This window comes from Strix aluco, chromosome 2 (assembly GCF_031877795.1).
Source record: "Strix aluco isolate bStrAlu1 chromosome 2, bStrAlu1.hap1, whole genome shotgun sequence".
Classification (NCBI taxonomy): domain Eukaryota; kingdom Metazoa; phylum Chordata; class Aves; order Strigiformes; family Strigidae; genus Strix; species Strix aluco.
Genome location: NC_133932.1, coordinates 119,336,443 through 119,356,128, shown reverse-complemented (window position 1 = coordinate 119,356,128; position 19,686 = coordinate 119,336,443). Strand labels below are relative to the sequence as shown.

Below are 19,686 nucleotides of genomic sequence, written 5' to 3'. Positions count from 1 at the left end.
AAGAAAATGGTAGCATGTAGTTAGCAGCTCTTGGCCAAACTGCATAGTTCCTGAAAAAGATTAATGCTTACTGCAGCTGAAAGCTGTTTTGTTCATTTGTGGTAACTGTTGTGTTCTGTTCACTTCTGAGACATCGTGAAGCAAAACTATATATGAAATAACACACCACCACCACCACCCCCCCCCCCAGGAAAAAAAAGCACAAGCATTTATTCTTTTTTTGCATCAGTAAGATCAGACTTTACCAAAATGAAGGAAGCAAAATGGTATCAGTTCACCTTACAAAAGCACCAACTAACCATGGCTATGAAACTTATGATAAAAAATACTGTCTGGTGAAACAGCAGAATATGACTAAGAGCCATACTGGTTGCAGAAGGACATAAAAGAGCTTGTTCCTCCGTAGTGCTCTGCCAATTTTTGCCAACTGTGAAGAAAATAAAAGAGCTAAGGTTAACATTTGATCATCTGAAAATTATCACACAAGTGCTCTTTAATTTTTATTTTTGGCATTTAAAATATTTTTAGATAAACTAAAGGAAATTTCAGAATGAAATTTTCTTCCTAATCAAGGAATCCAAATAAGGATGGAAACACAAATTATTTTGCTTAGTGAAAATTCTGTAAAATTTATGCATCCAAAAATGCTCAATGTTTTAAGGTATTTGACTCAAAATTTGAAATTCTGTAGGAACTACTATTGTTTGAATTTTCGTTGCTTCAAAATACAAACACCCAATAGTAAATACATGGGATGAAGGCATTTTACACTCCCATATCCTTCTCTCCCTTGTTCATTAAGTCACAGCATGACAGTAGCAATAGATAAATATATGGGGTAATAAAGACCTTCCTAAACCAGGCACAAAATTCTTTTTCATATGCTAACATTGGATTTCTCCATCACCTTCTCCCAGGGCTCTTCCCAGGCTAAAGGGAATCATAGGTATGAAGAATCCCTCAGCACTGACCTTCTTCCTCTGGCTATACAGTGTCTCACAGTACCCCAGTAAGCTGCTGCTTGAGGTGACTTCTATCCTTCCTGTCTCCAGAAGCCAACATGTACACATCCTTCTAACTGAAAGCTTGTTTAATATTCCTGTCAGTCAGACTTCCTCAAACATCAAATTCTTGCTTTCCTGTGCTCTGCTAGGAAAAAGATTCTCATGCTAGTTCTCAGTCGTACCTCTGGATATGTTGACAGTGGATAATTCTTCTTGCTGATGCTCTGGAAATTTTGAGAGCAGCAAGCACAACCCCTGCCCTGACCCACTTCAGGGATCCCCCAAGTGATGTCTCACAGCTGCAGAAAGTAGGTTTGCATCTGCTTGATTCACTCTGGCAGGCACAGCAAGGGAATTTCTTCACTGCTTCCCCCACCCCCAGCATTATTGACCCATTTTGTGGGTTTAAAGCGCCTTAGGATTTTGCTTGGCTTTTTCATGATGAAGGAGAAGGTGCTAATGGAGTCCGGCATCTGTCCACACTTGTCTGTGTCCACAGATGTGGGAGGCAATCTTTTTTTTTTACTAAAAAAAAAATTTTAAAAATAGTTCTGACTTATCAAGGGCAGATTTCTGCCTCCTGCTTATTCTTTTGATCACTTCCCGAGCTAAGTGTCTCCCACAGTGCTGCAAGGTTGCAGAAGCACAGCCCTGGACAAGTCAAAGGGTTTCAGAGTTTTCTCAGTGAACAGGCTAACAACAAAGAATGCTCACACTGGAACATGTATCTTGGTCCAGCCCAGGACCTCTCTCTGACAGTGGCCAGCTGAAAATGTTCTCTGCCAAACACAAGAACTAAACAAATGTATAAAGGCTCCATCAGGGCTGGAACTCGGGGCTTGGGGCTGTCTTAGGGACATGCTGAAACAGAGATCTCTGTACTTTAGTTTTTAATGGCTCTAGATGGACTTTTATTCCATGAACATATCCACTTTCTTCCTGAAAACATTGGTAGTTTCAGGGAATTTCTCCTTTTGTCTCTCTGAAACCTGACATCTGACTATTTTATCTGATGGTCCCTAAATCCTATATTAAGAAAGACAAGTACTCTATTCATGGGTTTTGTGTCAGCTGTGGTTTAGAGACCCCTCTCATACCCTCTCTTTGCTGTGTCCTTTCCAGGCTGAAGAGTCTGTCTATTCAGCCACACCTCATGGAGAAGCTGTCCCATATACCTGAGCATCCATATCACTCTTTTCTAGTTCTACTGTATCTCTTTTGAGGTATGAAGGCAAGAGCTGCTTGTGGCATCCAAAAAACTGGAGCACTATAAACAGTGGCATAATGATGCTTTCTGTTTCCTATTCTTAATACCTATTTCTTTCAGGCATAGCTGAACACTGACATTTCATTACAACTCAAATGTCCTTTGCCTCATGTGAAGTCGATGGTTCTTCATTGTGGATTTTAGTTTTTATGACCCTGAGAAACCCAATATTATAATGAAATTTTTCCACTTTATTACCCGCCTCTTCTTGCCCATCACCTATGAATATGTTGATCAGCACAGATACACGGGCAAAACATGTTCTGTGTAGAAAAGCACACTATTAATCTTTAACAAGAAATCAGTACAGGAAGAAAATCCTCATTCCCTGAAAGGTTAAAAACACTATACAATCTGCCAAAGTTGACCTTAAGGGGAAAAAAGGTAGGTTTAAACTTCTGATGGAAATTGTCTTTAAAAGCTCGACAAATAATGTATTCTGCATTGGCAATAACTGCATTAGTTTTTTTTATTCTAGGGTGCCCAAAATGTGCATGGGTCTGCTCTCACAGACATGCTGATTTAAGACTGTAACAGCAAAAGTTTGTAGAAAAACGTAATACCTAATTAGAATAGATAACATGGCTGGAAAAATAGTAAACCTATCACGAATGATGTCTGTTGATCCGATCTGCCAAGTAAACAAATGCCAGTTGTTCTTGGTATAAGATATTTATTTAAAATTGAAATGTAGAAGTGAGTGTTAAGCTACATTTTTTAAATATACAAGACTTTTCAAAACTAAATCATGCCTAGAAAATAAGTAACATAGTACAGTTCACAGTAAAAACTTCTATGGGTTCCTGGCAGTGAAGATCGGAGAATTTAGGATTATGTGTATTACGTAGGTCTGGAATGCAGTAACATTTTATGAATTGAGTAATTTTATCTAGTATATGTCTAAAGAATCTTAGATTTATGTTAACATTACATAGGGTTTATGTAGAATGTGTTTGAATAGACCGACAACAGTCATCTAAATCATTTTTATCGAATGTTTGACTCATAAAATTATCATATTTGTCTCAGCAGCTCAATGCAGTACAACTCACCAGTCTATGTCTGTTGCAGGCTGCTAGGACAACAAGAAAGGCTTTGGTCCTTGACTACACCCAGAGAAAAACAGGACAAAATATTTTTTGTCCTACAGAGAACACAGGAACAACTAGGGATCCTACTTGAAAAGAAAACAAAATGTACAATGGGACTGGATAAAGGAATGATGATTAATGAGAAGCCTCAGATTATACGTACTCACAGAAAAATAGGTCCAGAATGGACCTTGATTAGGCACCTTGTCCATACTCCAATTCCAATGCTAGATCAATAGTACTTGCTATTTGTCCAGTATGTACTTAAAGACAACCAGCAATGGAGACACTATTACACCCTCTGCAATATAAAGCTCTGCCTCACTAATGCTACCATTAAAAAGCTTTTCCTTCTTGATGCAATTTAAGTCCATTACATCTTACCCTACCTATCAAGAATAGATTATTCCCCTTCTCTTTGCAATGGCCTTTTAAGTATATAAAGACTCTTAGCATGTCTTTCTTCTGCCTTCTTTTCTTTAGCCCAAACAACTCCAGATCCTTCAGTCTTCCCAGTCCTCTGTTCATTATTTTTCCACCTGCCCTGTCTCCTGTTGGTCACATACTTCTTGAGCTACGGTGCACAAAACTAACCCTTCCACTGATGTCCTACCTAAACTGCATAGAGCCCACAGATTGCTTCCCACACATACATCTTCCTGGGACATGTACTATTTCTGCCATGAAAACACATTGCTGACTCATGTTTGCTTGTGATTTATGGTAGATTCCAGATTCCTTTCTAGAATATTACTTTTTCACCAATTGTTCCTTTTCCTGAATTTGTGCAATTTTTTATACCTGCCTAGGCTCAGCAGCTTGCTTTTGTCCCCACAACATGTGCCTTATGTTTTCTAGTCCAGTTTTGTATTTGTCAAGATCCTAATCCCCTCCTCCAACATGCTTGCAATTCCTCCCAGAACTGAAGAGAACTAGATTCAGATTCTTAGAGCATCCTACGTGGTAAACCCATTTTGACACCAGCTGTTGACACCTACTCTGTAGGCATGGTTATCTACCCAGTTAAGCCCCAGCTCCATAGCACCTCTACACAGACTACGTTTCCCTAGCTTTTTATCAGAATACCAAGGTACAGTACCAAACAACATATCATTACATTTTCGCATGACTCAGTCACTGTGGTAACATAAATTAACAAAATGTACTTTGTCGTACCAGCTTTGTTATGTAAAGTGTGTAGGCTTTTCTACGCAAATAACAGCAGAAGCAGCACAAGATTCTGAGGTAAAGAAGTAACTGGACAAAATGTGGTGGCTGAAAAGGGAAAATAATGCCATGTGGAGGCTAAACAAAGAACTGACAAATCATCCAGACATTTTGAAGATGTCAGTTTAGAACCAGGGACCATAACTGTGGCTAAGTGGAAGGAAAGTATGATGGTCTACCTGCAAAGGATACTGAAACAACTGAGGTAGAAAGCCAGCAAGAAGTAGACTTAAGGTTTAGGAACTTTAAGGAAAGCAGCAGTTATTTAGGGAGGTAAAGCAACGGGTACTAACAGTAATGACATTCTGCTGAAATCAATTATCTGCTCTGGCAGATACATGATAAAAATATCATTTGATATATGATAATCTCAAGAACAAGCTGGATCAAGAGAGTTTTGGGCAGGGGTTACCTGAGAAGTGGACTGTTGTGGATGGAGGAATGAAATGCAGGTTTCCCAGGTCAAGACCGTGAGTAGTAGGTTCAATCACAGGGGCTGGCCAGCTGTTGGACAACTGCAGGAATAGAAGAGGCAGGCATTCTCTATGTCACAGGCAGAAAATGTTCAAGTCATGGAAAACAGCTGTAGCTCATAAGGGTGAAGTGGAAATGGCAGATTAAATGCACAACATAATTGAAAAGATAAAGAAATTTTGAAAATATCTGTATCTTTTTATTAAAAAAAAAAAAAGGTAACTGATGCAAAGGTCCTAAAGCAAGTCTGACTTGACAGAGATTCATAAAGAAGAAGGAAAATCAGAGATAACATGTATAGGAGGCCAATTTTATAGAAAAAGTATTGTCTATAAACTTTTGCTATTCTGTATTGTTAGGTTGTAGTTACGTAAACAGAGATTCTGGAAACAAAGAGGTTCTGGTTTCAGAATGGGGCAGCTGGTCCTGTTTCCCCTCTTCTTGCTTTTAAGTACTGATTAATCTCACAAGTGTGTTCTCATTTATTAACAACTTTTTCCTCCATTTGCTGACCAGGAAAGTGTTGTGCAATGTGTGAAAGTCCCAGAGAAGCTACGGAAATCCTGAGTTTCAGCAAAACCTGAAGAACAGTGATGTGGGAAAGACTGTGGACGTACAATGGAGAACCAAACCCAGAGGAAAAGAGAGATGTGGGAGCCCCTGTGACTGTCCTACCCGGTGAAAGCCTTTTAACACTTAGAACCCTCCCTTCCAAGGTACTACTGCCATATTTGGGGTTTGTGGTCATGGGACAGAAAAATCCTGGATTCTGACTCCCAAACATCTGTTTTAATTGGGAAGAATTTGCTTTCTAAGGCAACAGGAGAGGAAATGAGGTTTTACCAATGAGCAATGCAGTGACATCAAGTAGCTCACTTCATTTTGAGTAAACCTCACACTTGAGCAGACTTAACTTGTGCTTATAACTTGTACATTTTAATCGATTAAAAAAGTACTCCACGTTTCCAGAATTGCAATCTCTTCTAAACAAGTGATGAGGTCAAAATATCCTTTAGACAAACTCAGCAGGAACTATAGTATACTAAGAGAAAAAAAAGTTAATGTGAAACTCTCTTGTGACTTTAAGTAGTTTCAAAATCAATTCCACTCCATATTATTCTGTTCTCTTTTTTTCTGATAATTGAGAATAATTTTCTCCAGCACTGCAGTGCTTTTAACTGACTCATATGCTCCTCAATCACCAGGAAAGGCTTCAATAATAAGCAGCAAAGTAGCACTGCAAGTGTCTAATTCTTTAGTCTTGCTTTCACTGATTTCCTCTATTAAACTAATACTCATAGTTGCATTTGGACACCACTCTGACTCTGAAACAGCATGTCTGAGACTGAGGGAACAAGCATTTATTTTTTTTAGTAGAGGTCTCAACCTCCTTCTGCACAGCTAAGTGACTACCCAGAGGAGAGAGCCAGCCTCCTGCACCATGATCTGAAGCTTCCAAACTCATGCCTCAGGATGGGGATGAGATACTCCAAGAAATTCAACAGACCTTGTCCTGAATGAGTTGAATGGACAAAATCATGCTATCGCTCTTACAGATCATGTCAGCTCTAAGAGGGAGGGTTTATTGGAACATATATTGGAAAGGAACATAGCCCTGTTCCTCTACAATCTTTTGTTCAGGCAAAGCTATCACTAACTGGAAAAAATTTATTGCTTGCTGGAAAAATAAACCCTGCAGAGTGGCCCTTCAGGCTCATATTTCTGTGTAGGATTTGCATAGATTAGATGCAAAACTTTAAAAACTTGGCCCATTTTTTACTGGGTAACAGAAGAGCTTTTAATAAACATTAATAGTAGAATAGGAACAACTAACAATTATATATACACACTTCCAGTCTGTGAGTAGCAATAGCTGTATGTCATATCTTGTGTACGATACGCTCAGCCGGCTCATTCGCCGTAATCACACCACCGGAGTTTCATTCATATCTCCCAAGCAGCCTCCCGGCGCTCACCCGCCTCGGCAGGAGCACAGAAGGCAGAGTGGGATGGTGAGAGGTAGATTACTTCATCTGCATAAAATTGCGGGGTGGGAGGAAACATCTCATAATTAGAACACGGGACGGAAATTAAGGTTTCTACCAACTCCGCCACAGACTGAGTTTGTTACCCTTGGCAAAAAGCTCTCCGACCTCTCCTTCTCCATCCGCAAAGACAGGGGCAGTAAGGTATGAGGAGACTTGAACAGTAAAACCTCCATAAGCACCCAGACGTCTCCTCAGATGGCAGCAGGACCTTTGCCAGGCCGGGAGGACCAGCTGCCCAGACCGCTTCAGCGCGGTGCCTGCCCCAGCCGGTAACGTTTTGCTGTTCCGGCAGGGTGCTACTACGGCGGCCTTCGCCCCCCGGGCGGGCATCCCCGACGCGGCGGGTGACCGCGGTCCCTCAGCCGCCCACCACCGAAGGCCGCTGCGAAGGCCGGGCCCTCACCACACGGCGCCGGGGCGGGCGGCTCCCCTGGCAGGTTTCGTCGCGCCCCGGCAGCAGGTGCCCCTGAGCCCGGCCCGGCCCAGCTCGGCTCGGCCCGGCCGCCCAGAGGCGCGGCGGGAGGCGGGGAGGGGGCGGTCGGCGGCGAAGGGGTCCGGCGGGCTGCTCGCAGGCCCCCGCGGAGCGCCTCTCGCAGCGCCGCGGGCATGAGGCGGGCGGCGGCGGGAGAGGTGAAGGCGACCTTGTCGCCGCTCCTCCCGCCCGCAGCGGCGGCTCCTCCTCCTCCTCCTCCTCCTCCTCCTCACGGCATGCGGCTGCCGGCAGGCTGCAGGTGGGTGGCTGCGGGGGCGCGGGAGACCCGGCCCCGGGCGGGGCGGGTGCGCGGCTCACCGGCCATGGCGGCGAGGGGAGTTGCCGCGCCGCGCCGTGCCGCCGCCGCCGGCCGCTGCCCCGCTCCACGCTCCCGCCCCGGCGCCGCCCATTGCCGGGGCCGAGCCGCCGCGTGTGTCAACACGGGGCCGCGGCGCCGGCCCTGCCCCCGGCGCCTCCCCGAGGTCGCCCGGCGGAGGTCGCCCGGGCGGCGGAGGCCGAGGCGCGGCGGGGAGGAGCCGCTGCCGCTCGGTGCTTCCCGGGGAGGTAGGAGACAGCCCCGTCCCTCTGCCCCGCCACCCCGGGGGGCCGGCGCCGGCCGCCCCGCGCCTCGGCAGGCCCCGCGGCCGGCCCCTCGGCGGGCCCCGTCCTTGCGGAAAGTTTTCCTCGACCCGGTCGCTGCCGACCCCGGCAGGACCCGCGGGCCGAGCCGGCGGGAGCGGCCGTGCCTCCCCGCAGCGCCGGGCTGGTCCCGGGGGCTGGTCCCGCGGCTGTTCCGGAGCCGCAGCTGTCCCGGGGGACACCCGTACCCGCGAGTACCGGGCGCCCGAGGAGGAATTTAAAAGTTATTTCAGGTATCCTACCTACCCTGCCGTTACCCTGCTTCTAACTTTTGGGGCGAGGGGGGTTGGTTTGGTTGTGTTTTTTTTAAATAATTCTGTGAGAACAGTGGTGGAGATTTATTCCCTGCACTTTGGGTGAGAGAACCGGCTGCGTGAGTTGGCTTTAACCAAACCGTAATAGGCAGAAGCCTTTAAAAGCATTGGCTGCACCATTATCAGATCTGGATGTGGCTTTTAAGTTTCAATTTATCTTAAAAATTAATTTTCATTCACCTTTGTTTTTTGGACCTAATTTTGCAGGTGTGTCCGAGTAACGCCGGGCATGTACGGTTGTATTTGTGGAGCGGTGACGTTATTTTATAATGCCCCCGGGGGAGGAAACTCTGCTGGGCTGTGTTTGTACAGCACCTTCTGCAGCCGGCCCTGGTCCTGCCTGGCACTCCCGTGCCTGACTCTCGTTTGGTAGCTTTGACAGGGCCAAACAGCTCTTCTGCGACGGTGTTGCTGAAAGTTGGGTTAAGTAAACCCATCCCGCTGAACAGAGACCACACTTCTTTAACAGCGGACGTATTGAAATGTCTTGTCCTCTTGGTCTGTGTTTGCAAAGCGGAGGCATAATTCATAATTGCGCTTCTTAGGGTTATGCAATTAACAACATACTTAAGATAGCAGTAGCATAGTCTTTTGATCTGGAAAGAAAATAAACCATTCAAGTATGTCTGGGTTTTCAAAGTGGCAGGGTACTTCTTCCACCATCTCTTCACCACTTAGCGTTTGCCCATATAGAGAAACAGTGAATTCACGGTAACGCTTCTTCCAGTACTGTATTAGATAAATCTTAATAAACTAAATTTTCTATGTGGTGATGCTCCAGGGTGAGATTATACTTTAGCAGAGTGTACTGTAGTGAATGGATCAAAATTCAAGCATGTTGTCATTTTAAAGAGAATTTGTTACGTCAGTATAAAACGCATTTGCAACTATTTTAGGAAAATAGGGAAAGGTTTTTGTGTGTTCTCTCTCCTCCCCTCCCCCTTCCTTTTTATTAATTCAACCAATTAGTCTTGAGAAAAAAAAATCTTTTTTTTTTTTTTGTTTTTTTCCTAGTGAAGGCAGTTGAACAAATTCCTCCCTCCACAAACCTTGCTGTATTTATGGTTTTAGTCCAACATGGGTATTACACCCTTATTACTACCCTAGACTTCCATAGGGCATCAGTCACTCAGGGCTCTTAGAATTACCATTACCGTTTGCAATCCTTTTAAAAAGGCAGTTACTATTTATGAGGTCCTGATAGAGCTCCACTAACAATTTTTTTAGGCATCTCTAAAGCAAAACACGCTTTAAAAAATGTCATCTTATACAGTAAATGCAAAGAGAAGTGGAGTTTTTTGAAGGTATGCAATTTAAAAACAAACGCCATACTCTCAACCTGACAGAGCATGAAGGGATTATCCAGACTTGACTCATCTGTGTAGATTGTGCATTTTAGACTGACTGCTGAGCTGAGCAACAGTCTGCTTGGAGTGATTTCACTGCCTGCTTCTCTGGGTTGTACCAAGCTTTAAAAACATTATTGGTGTTCCAGACCTGTTTGTTTATTTGAAGAAAACTAGGCTTGCAGTTGATGAGACTTGAAAAGATTGAAGATTCAGTTCAATATTTGATGAAACCTATTTACTGTTCAATTTTACATAGGTAAGTTGAAAACCTTATGAAATTTTCTCTGTGAGATCTTATATTTCCTACGTGCAGTTGAAAATACTCTTTAAGCGAGCTGGAAAAGGATAATTCAGAGTCAGCGTGAAGTGAAACGAGGAACTTGCTTGGCTCAGGTCAGTTTTTGTTGTATGCAGAAATGGCTATGGCTAAGCAACTCCATGTTTGGTAGAAAGGAGATGTGTAATTTAGGTTTACTGCTTTTATTACAGAGGTCATAAAATCTTGTTTGGTATTTTCTGCATCAGATCCATAACTTCTGGCTTGAGCCAGTAATTTAAAAAAAAAAATAAATCTGCCCTTGAACACTTATAGTCTGTGTAGTTTTTTCACTGGTTGCACTTCATTTTTTAATTAAAACAGATCCTAATCTGAATTTTGCTAGCCTCAGCTTCCAGTCATGGATCTCTTCATAATACGTATTTTAAATAATTCTTAAAAACTAAAGTGCTTGAAACAGATTGACAGTACTAAGAGAGGGGGGGAGGGGTTGTAGTAACTAAGAGGAAGGTTAGAAAATGTGTGGTGTGTAAGGTTATGGTGTAAAACTCCTATTTTTCCTGTTCTGTAAATATTATTCTGCTGCTTTTGCTGTTCTGTGAAGCAGTGTCCCACATGTAGCTAGGAAGTCATGGATAAGGGGTTTTTTAAGTTATTCAAGAGAGATTTCATCATTCACTCATTTCCGTAGTGTTTGTTGCCATGGCAGCTAGCCAGTGGCCTTATTTGTGATTAAGGTGGTTACACGTCATTTTTGTCTTGTGGTACTGGAAACTATATCTGAGGTACTGTAAGAAACAGATGTTGTACAAAGACTGCAGTGAGTTGTTTCTGTCAAGAGACTGAAATGTTTCTGTCCTCAGACTGAAGTTATTGTATAGTGATGCTTTGTATCTCTTATTATGTGTAGTTATGTTTAAAATGCCTCCTGTCTTCAAGCTTGCTAAATATTTACAATAAATGTACTACTTCTACCATATGTTTGAAGCAAGAAACCCATTAATTGAACAAGCCCGTATTTTATGCTTGAAAGAATTGACACTTCATTTTAGTTACTAAATTATATGTTAAAGATAGAATATAACAAAAGCAGAGGTGAGACAGCGTAACAAGAGGCAGAGTCATTTTTCTTACCTCCTGGTCTCAAACTGTAGTCATTTCCAGTTAGCACATAGATAGAAAATCAATTGTGATCTGCTCATAATTGCCTTCCTGGTAGAGTTATGAGGCATTTCTCTCCCCTTGTCTCTTCCTCCCCGCCTCTTTTCTTCTTTTTTTTTTTTTTTTTAAATTATTATTTTTTTCTCTCTCTCTCTCCATATTTTTCCCTCTGCATGTCTTGTGGAATAGGCAGCTCTCCAGAGTTAGAGGAGAAAAGTACTGTACAGATATCTTTCACTGTAAAGCTCTGCATCTTTAAATGTTTTTGTGTAACAGGCTCTGTCAAAAAGCTTGAGGCTCTGTCAAAAAGCATGTTCCTTACCATGTTGTTTAGTGATGAGCAGAAATTGAGGGAGATTTTTCATAACCTTGGGGCTTTCTGCTTAGATGAACTAGGCATTTCTCTCTTACCTATCAGAATTGATTACTTCAGGTTAAATCAGATTTCTTGTGTGAAAGGCTGAACTTGCACTACCAAAAATCCAAATTGTATTTTGCTTAGTATGAAGTGCTGAGCTTGACACTTGACGCTGACTTTCCCATTCTGCAAGGATATTGTATTCCCCAGTTAAGGAGTTATTTAGCTTTTTGGTAAACTCAAGCTCCATTCGTTCTTGAATCATAGCTGCAGAGTGAGAATGTTTTGAAAGAGTACTTTAATTTTAAGACTTGTACTTCTGCTGTCCTGATTGGAAAGGTACAGACAAGACCTTTTCAAAGTTTGCCCTGGGGAGTAATGAAGCTCACCCTCTGCAACTGTGAGATTCATAGTTCTTCCAGGCTCACCTCACAGCATGTGCCAGACTACCTCTCCTGACTGCCTGGCTGTTTTAAGGTTGTATTTGTTTGATTTATGACACCAGTGTAACACTTTAAAAATTGGCATAGGTCATCCTCCTCCCTGGGATGGGAGATGTCCGTATATATATATATATGTACATGTATATGTGTGTGTATGAGTAGATAGATACAGGATAGAATGCTAGACCATGCCAGGGTCTGCCATCCTTTGAATGTAGAAAGCTCCTGTGTGCTCATGAATATAGCTCCCAATACCTCTGTTTTAGACCAAAGTGATTTGGTTCTTTCAGGGTAACTATGTTCTTTGCATAAAACTTCTGCAAGATTATACAAAGCATTTTAAAATGTATTCTGTGTTAAAATTGTAGTTTTCTTGAGGGTGGATAGTGAGGAAACTAAAGCTGTGTTCAGGAGGAGGGATTTTACTTAATAAGAAGTTGGTATTTTGAGAAAAGAGTGGGGAGAGAGGAAGGGAGAGGCAAAGCAAGACATTCAGTGGTTGGGAGTGCAGGAGAGTTTAATGGACGTTAATAATCCTCCCAGTGGAAGAAATACCGTAATTTCTTTTGGTATGAAAGGAATGTCTTGGGAGGTGGTTGAAAGTTGCAGAGAAGTGCCAGAGATTGGGGAAGTCAGTGAAGCTTGAGGTGTTGAACAGTAAATGTGAAAGGTTATTGCAAATACCTGAAAAGGGACCTGCTTGCTGCCAGTAGGTAAAGCTCAGAGGCTGGGAAGAGTCTTAAATCCTTGAGTCCTTTACTAATTGACAAAAACTGTCATGGTTATTCCTAAATGACCATTTGTGTGAGCCATCCTCCTGTATGAGCTGTAAAAAGTAATGTGTTAAATTGCTAAATCAATTGATCAGCCCCATCAAACTTTGAAGTTTTGTGATGAGTTGAAAATTTCTATTGTGTTGTGACTTAGACCTTTTATCTTAGGACTAATGAAATTTGGTGGTTTGGCAGAGATTGGCTGGAAAAGGAATAGATTGCATTTCCTCTAACAGAAGCTACTTTCCTAGTCTCCTTTTGTTCTGCAGACTGTTAACATAAGTAGCTGATATCTATAAATCCCCATCTCTGTGCTTTCCTAGTCATCATTATCATTGGTGCCCTGACTCTGAGAGGTCTCTTCAGTCCTTCCTCATCTGTAAAGCTAATGTTTGAATCACTGAGTTATCTAATCTTTCCAGCAACAATGCATGGCCTCATACTTGATGAGAGATGTTTCTCTTGTAAAAAGTACCATCAATACTTTCAGGGAGATCTCCACTTTATCTAAGTGGAGGGTCTGAGAGCCTCCTACTTTGCAGCAACATCCCCTAAGGCCTTTCCACCTTAAAACATTCAACTGATTTGAAAACCTCAGATTATTTCTCCTTCAGCAATAATTCCGATACATACTATTTGTAATGCCAGATACACCTCTGGAAAGGGTTTGTTCTGGCTAGGGAAGGGCTATGATGTACAAGTGCCCAGGGCTGTGCACCTGGGTTCACGAGTCTCTGTAGCAGCTGCTTCTGGGGTTGCTGCTGCCATTCTTGCTGGGCTGCCAACTGGGCCTTTGCTGCTCTTGCTGAGCTGTGAGTTGGGCTCATTAGTGTTTCTGGAACTGTCGCTGTTGGGATTACAGTTTCTGGGTTTCTCGAAGTTGTTGCTGAGCTACAGCCCGTGCTTACTGCTGAAAGATTAAAATCAGACTTTTCTGCTTCAGCTGTTGTTTCCCCAGCCACTTGTTCACTTGTCTGTTAATAGCTTTTTATTGTAGCTGTTGTGTGGAAGAAAATAACATCTGGTATCATGCGTACATTGATGTGACTTTCATCTGGTTCCAGCAAAAGACTGCATGGCTCAAATGTGTTTAGGTGGTGCCCACTAGCTTATTACCAAGTTTGACCTTAACACCAAGACTAATTCAAAGTTGTGGCTTTCTTGTGAGCTCTCTGCCATCTCCTCTGAATTGACCATCACTTATGTTATAAGTGAAACTTGGTAAACCACCCTTGCCTGATAGATTAGAAGTTACGCTACAGATCTTCAGCGTGTGTTTGCATTGTGGAATTAGGCAGTCAGTCTTTTTCAAGACTCAAAATAATTGCTCTTTGGTTTAACTGTGTTGGTACCATACGTATGGTCTCTCCATAAGGTTTTGTTCAGTATTTGGTGATGGTCTTCCAGATTTGTTTCATAAAACTGGCAGCTCCAAAGTTTTGTGAGGCTGTATTGATAGCAGTCTGTAGTTCACGTAGGACAGCTTGTTAAATTTCAGACATTTGTAAGTTACAAATTGGTTACTTCTTGATATATACAGCTGTCGCAAGAGAGACCTCAGATAAGCAAACTCATAGTGTGAAAACAAGCATCATCATCTTAAGGCTGATCTTTCTTGCTGTGTACTTCTGTGAGCAGTTGAATTGTTCATCTGCAGCTTGGATACGCTCATCGGTATGCCTGTGGGAGCTCTGGAGAGAAAATGTTTGTAGCAGGCAAACTGAAAACAGATGCCTCCAGCGGGCATTGTAAATAGAGTTTAGTTCATCTGCTGACATGGAATGCTTTTGTGAAAAGTAAAGCCTCATCCCTTGATAAGTGCAAGATGATGTTGCAAAAATAGGTAATAAGGCCAGATAGGCTGTATTAGCAAGAGCATAGCCAGCAGATCAAGCGGAGTGATCGTTTGCTTCTTTTTGGCACTGATGAGATTGCATTTGGAGCACAGTGACCAGTTTTGGTCTCCAAAGGACAGGAGAAAACACTGACTTACTGGAGCAAGTCCAGTGGATGGCTACCAGGGTGATTACGGGGTTGAATTACATTACATACAAGGAGAGGCTGGGAGAGATCAATTTGTTCAGCCTTACTAAGAGAAGACTAAGGGGGATCTTATCTCTGACTTCAGCTGCTTAATGTGAGGGTATAGAGAAGACAAGGAGTCTTGTATGCATGCAGCAAAAGATCAAGAGACAGCAGTTGCAAGTTACGGTGAAAAAATTCTGGCTGGAGATGAAGAAAAATGTCACCATAAGGATACTTAAACACTGGGATGGGTACCTGGGAAGGTTGTGGAATCTCCAGCCTTGGAAGTGCTCAAAAGTTGACTTGGAAAAGGCACTGAGCAACCTACTGTAGTTGAGTGGCGGTTTGTTGGACTAGCTGACCTCCAGACATCCCTTCTAAACTAAATTATTTAATTCTACATGTTAATAACATCACCAGTTCTGAACGAAGTCTTTCCTTTGCATCTGTCATTCTCAGACCTAACTTCATGGTGAGGTGGGACTCTGAAAAGCAAAATGTGAGCTCTGGGGGTCAAAAAGGGCTCAAAATGTTAACCTTAATGAAGGAATCTGTGCAGGTATTCACAGGACTAAAATCTAGTTGGCTTTCCAACTGAAAAAAAAAAAAAAAAAAAAGATTCGTAAGGTGGTGGCTAATCATAAGGCAATTTGGTCTGCAATATTAATTTCTACTTTAAAAGTTGCAAACTTCTGAGCTCGGAATGAAATGACTCTGAGACTCCAAAGACCTAGAAAAATTGTGTGAAATCCCTAACAGATTGTTTGTCTCTTTTTGATACATTAGGTTATTAAACAAAAGTGAGCAAGCTGTTTTATTAATGTGTAAAATACTAGGATTTCAAAGCCTGGTGTACATAGTTCAGTGTGAGGACTTCCTGGTGGTCTCTCCTGAGTAAAAACGTAAATCGAAACGGTAAATCTGAAGAAAAGCCATACCTAAATGATAGGTAGTAAGATAGAGTTCTGTGTAGCTATTTCCTTTCTATTTATTTTTGAACTTGTATTTGCAGCTACAGTCACCCACTTTCTGTGAGATTTGGCTATTGTTGCTACTTGTCAGGTCTATTAAAAGCTTCCCCAGAAAGTAAGAAACAATTATATACTAAGTGTGTCTTGACAAACCTTATGACCATCTCTGTCTTCCCTGATTCTTAATTTACTAAATCCGGGTAAAAAATTGGACCTTAACATATTCTCTGGCTCTTTCATCCTGGTAGAGAGTAAATGGCAAGGCTGAAAGTCTTACAGAAAATCCGCTGCTGGCAGCTCTCTTGCAGAAGGCTCCAGTCCAAAATGACAACTGCAGCCGTGTGGTACAGGCACAGGAATTGTCTCTCAAATAAGCATAACCCTGTGAAGCCATTTAGGGCGACACAGAGTCCAACCAACACCTTGAACTCTGTCCAGGAACCCTGGAGATTATGGAGCTCTGTTGCCAGCAGCATGACCTGAAACACAACCTGGCCATGTCGCTAGACAGTTTGAGAGGCCTATTTTCCTCTGACGAGCCTTTCAAACTGTTAATAATAGTTTGTAGCACAGATAAAAGATGTTAGGTTGACTAGCGAAGTCTCTTAAATTTGTATTTAAATGAAGAGAATACTTTTTTTCACATAACCATGTTAGTTTTGTTAGAGGATTTTCTTCTGACAGAACAAATTTGAATAAAAGTACTTTGCTAAGCATGACGGCGTACACTTTGTACAGTTGTAGGCATTGTCTGGCCGCCCAATATTGTCACAGGGAAAGTTAATTAGACAGTTCAAATTTTCGTGCTCAGAAAGCATCCAGACAGCGTGACTCATTCTGGAAGTGGGAAGAGATCAAATCTAATGTGTATTGCTGGAAACTTTTTTTTTTTTCTAGAGTACTTTGTATCTCAGTGTCTCTGCTTCAATTCATAAATAATAAAATTAAGAAAGAAATTAAACAGAGTGCCCTCCAGAGATAATCTTAAAATAAGCACTGTTCCCCTATTTGTTGCAGAAATCAGCAGTGTGTTCCATGCTGCCCTGGTGTTGATGAGAGCAGTTGCTTGACAGCCATCTTAGTGCACGGCAGGGGTTTTCAATATTTTCTGGCTTGCAAACCCCTGAAAACTTTCTGGTAGAGCTTGAAGTAGCTGAACTGTAGATTGGATTTTCTTGGGCTTCTTTGGCAAAGTGTGCAAAAATAGGATACACCCTTTGGTGGAATTTGAAAACCAGTAGCAGGTGATTTTCTTCTTTTTAAAGATTTTTATTTTGAGTAACTTTCTGAATAACTTAAGATGTTTTAGGCTCTTGCATCCCCCAAAAGGGTAGAAACAAATACAAGATACTGTATTAAGTGCAGTTTTAAAGAAAGCTAAAAAGACTATTAAACCTTCCTCTGTGCTAGTGGCAGCTGCTGTATTTTTTCCTTACATTTGCATTTTTAAGTAAAATAAAAGATTTTTTTTTTTTTTTCAGACAGGGAACAGTAACTGAGGCCTTGGTCCTAAAGGAGGCCTCACAGAATGGGGTGGGTCTTACACATGGCTGTATCAGAGCAAGGAGTGAAGGGATCTACCCCTACAAACATAGGCATAGTTACAAAATTGAACCTTAACCAGCCAAGCTGTGTAAATGGTCACGTTGTTTATGTGCCTAGTGAAGGAAGACATCCCTGACATGTTTGGTGAAGTGCTCTTGGGTGTCTCTTCCAAAAAAAACCCCAAGAATTTCTGCCAGGGTGACTTGCTGCCCTTGGAAACAAGACTTCTGTGATCATGCCATCTGTCTGTGTGTGCTCTGGTGTACTCGTGCAGGTATGGTTACAGTGACTTGTATGTTTGTGTCGGGTTTTAACCACACTTAAGTTGTAGCATCCACTTAAAGATGGGAAAATCCTTGAGCCTGTGATGTCTCCTTGTGGCAGAGAAGGCCAGTGGTATCCTGGGCTGCCTTAGGAGGGGTGGTGTAGCAAGTCAAGGGAGGTGATCCTTCCCCTCTGCTCAGCACTGGTGAGACACACCTGGAGTGCTGTGTCCAGTGCTGGGCTCCCCAGAGATACATGGACATACTGGAGTGAGTATGACAGAAGGCCACAAAGATGATTAAGGGACTGGAGCATCTTTTCTATGAGGAAAGCCTGAGAGAGCTGGGACTGTTCAGCTTGGAGAAGAGGGGGATCTTATTGATGTGTATAAATAACCAAAGGGAGGGTGCAAAGAGGGCAGAGCCAGGCTCTTTTCGGTGGTGCCCAGGGACAGGACCAGAGGCGATAGGCACAGGCTGAAACACAGGAGGTTCCCTCTGAACATCAGGAAACACTTTTTTGCTGTGAGGGTGACCAAGTGCTAGCACAGGTTGGCCAGGGAGGTTGTGGAGTCTCCATCCTTGGAGATGCTCAGATGCTGTCTGGACAGGGTCCTGGGCAACTGGCTGTAGGTGGTCCTGCTTGAGCAGAGTGGGAAGTTGGACCAGATGACCTCCAGAGGTCTCTTTTAACCTCAGTGATTCTGGGATACTGTGGAAGGAGTATTGCTTAAGGATCCACGCCTACAACGGATATCTGAAGTTACAGTGTTGAGGCAACTACTTTTTCATTATCCTCTTAGGTAAACATAGTGGGTTTTCATTTTGTCACATGATCAAAATTATTCACTTCCAGAATGAAAGTCTTTGCTTCAGAAAATGTATCTCATTTCAGGAGCTACTTCTCAGTGTGGTACTGACAGGTGATGCCAGTGGCTTTGCTGTTGCAGAATGCTGCTTTATGCTTTCTGCATGGTTGGCCAGTATGGCTCAAGCCTGTTGGGCTCCTCACGTAGGTAAACTGCAGTTAGGTGCAGCTGCAGGTGGGCACCTTGTCATCTCATGATGAACAGCTCATGGTCACGGCCTTTATCTACCCACAGACAAGGAAAGATTGGATCTGTTTATACCCATAGCTAGCAAAGAAGTAGTCACTGCTTATGATAAAACTTAGGGTTTTCCTCTTCTCTTTAAAACATTAGAGAATGTCATGATAGATGTTGCAACGGTTTGCTCATGTCTTTCATGCAGTCAATACTGATGATCTCATGGGATTGTACTAGAAACTGTAGACCTTCTAACCTTCTTTTAAGATGATGGCCTGATGGAAGATGCATCTCTGCTTTTTTAAATTTAAGGATAACTACAGACAGTGGAGTCTTCTTTCAAAGAGTGAAAGAACTTTGCTGCTTTGTTTTAATGCATTTGCAAGTGCATATTTTTCTACAGAGAAATTACACTGCATTTGAAAATAGAGTTGATCCTTTTTAAATATATATTTTTTTAAGGCTAGTTATTCTCTAGGCAAAGAATTACTCATCTTTATCATAATATCAGTTGATTTTCTGAATTCTAGGCACTTTTTACTGGTCACTTAATTCACTCGTCTGACTGTAGAGTGGTGGTGGTTTTTTGTTTGTTTTTATGACTATGTGTACATACAGTCTAGAGCACCACTTTCTATTCCTCAAAACCAAGTAAACTTCTTTCAAAATGTTCACTTAAGATAGTTTGCATCTCTTAACAAACTAACTGGAAAAGAAGAATTTCTGTTGTATTGCCACCTCATAATTCATAATCTCCCTTGCAGCTCCCAAGTCCAACAGTAACTGTAAGAGATTTTGCAATGACACAGCAGTGAGTTTTGTCTGTAGCATACAACCTTCATTTCTATTTCATAAATGCAGTGATACGTGATAGATTTAACTTATGCATTTGCAAGAATACACTGCACCATTTATTACTGGAGGCTTAGCATAAAGTTC

At 42.3% G+C, this 19,686-nt stretch overlaps 1 protein-coding gene and 1 long non-coding RNA gene across 2 annotated transcripts in view; one reads left to right on the top strand and one right to left on the bottom strand.

The window, feature by feature from the left end:
• Positions 1-221: 221 nt before the first annotated feature.
• LOC141920292 (uncharacterized) lies at positions 222-7,965 on the bottom strand. The gene is made up of 3 exons (XR_012622287.1): positions 7,902-7,965; positions 5,002-5,104; positions 222-427 (listed from the first exon to the last, which is right to left on the bottom strand). It is a non-coding gene; the product is annotated as an uncharacterized LOC141920292 (long non-coding RNA).
• A 441-nt stretch (positions 7,966-8,406) lies between these two features.
• ZC3H12C (zinc finger CCCH-type containing 12C) overlaps positions 8,407-19,686 on the top strand; it is a 46,569-nt gene continuing 35,289 nt past the window's right edge. Inside the window, exon 1 of the mRNA XM_074816092.1 lies at positions 8,407-8,455. The gene's annotated coding sequence lies outside the window, so the exon portion shown is untranslated. The remainder of the gene's footprint in view (positions 8,456-19,686) is intronic.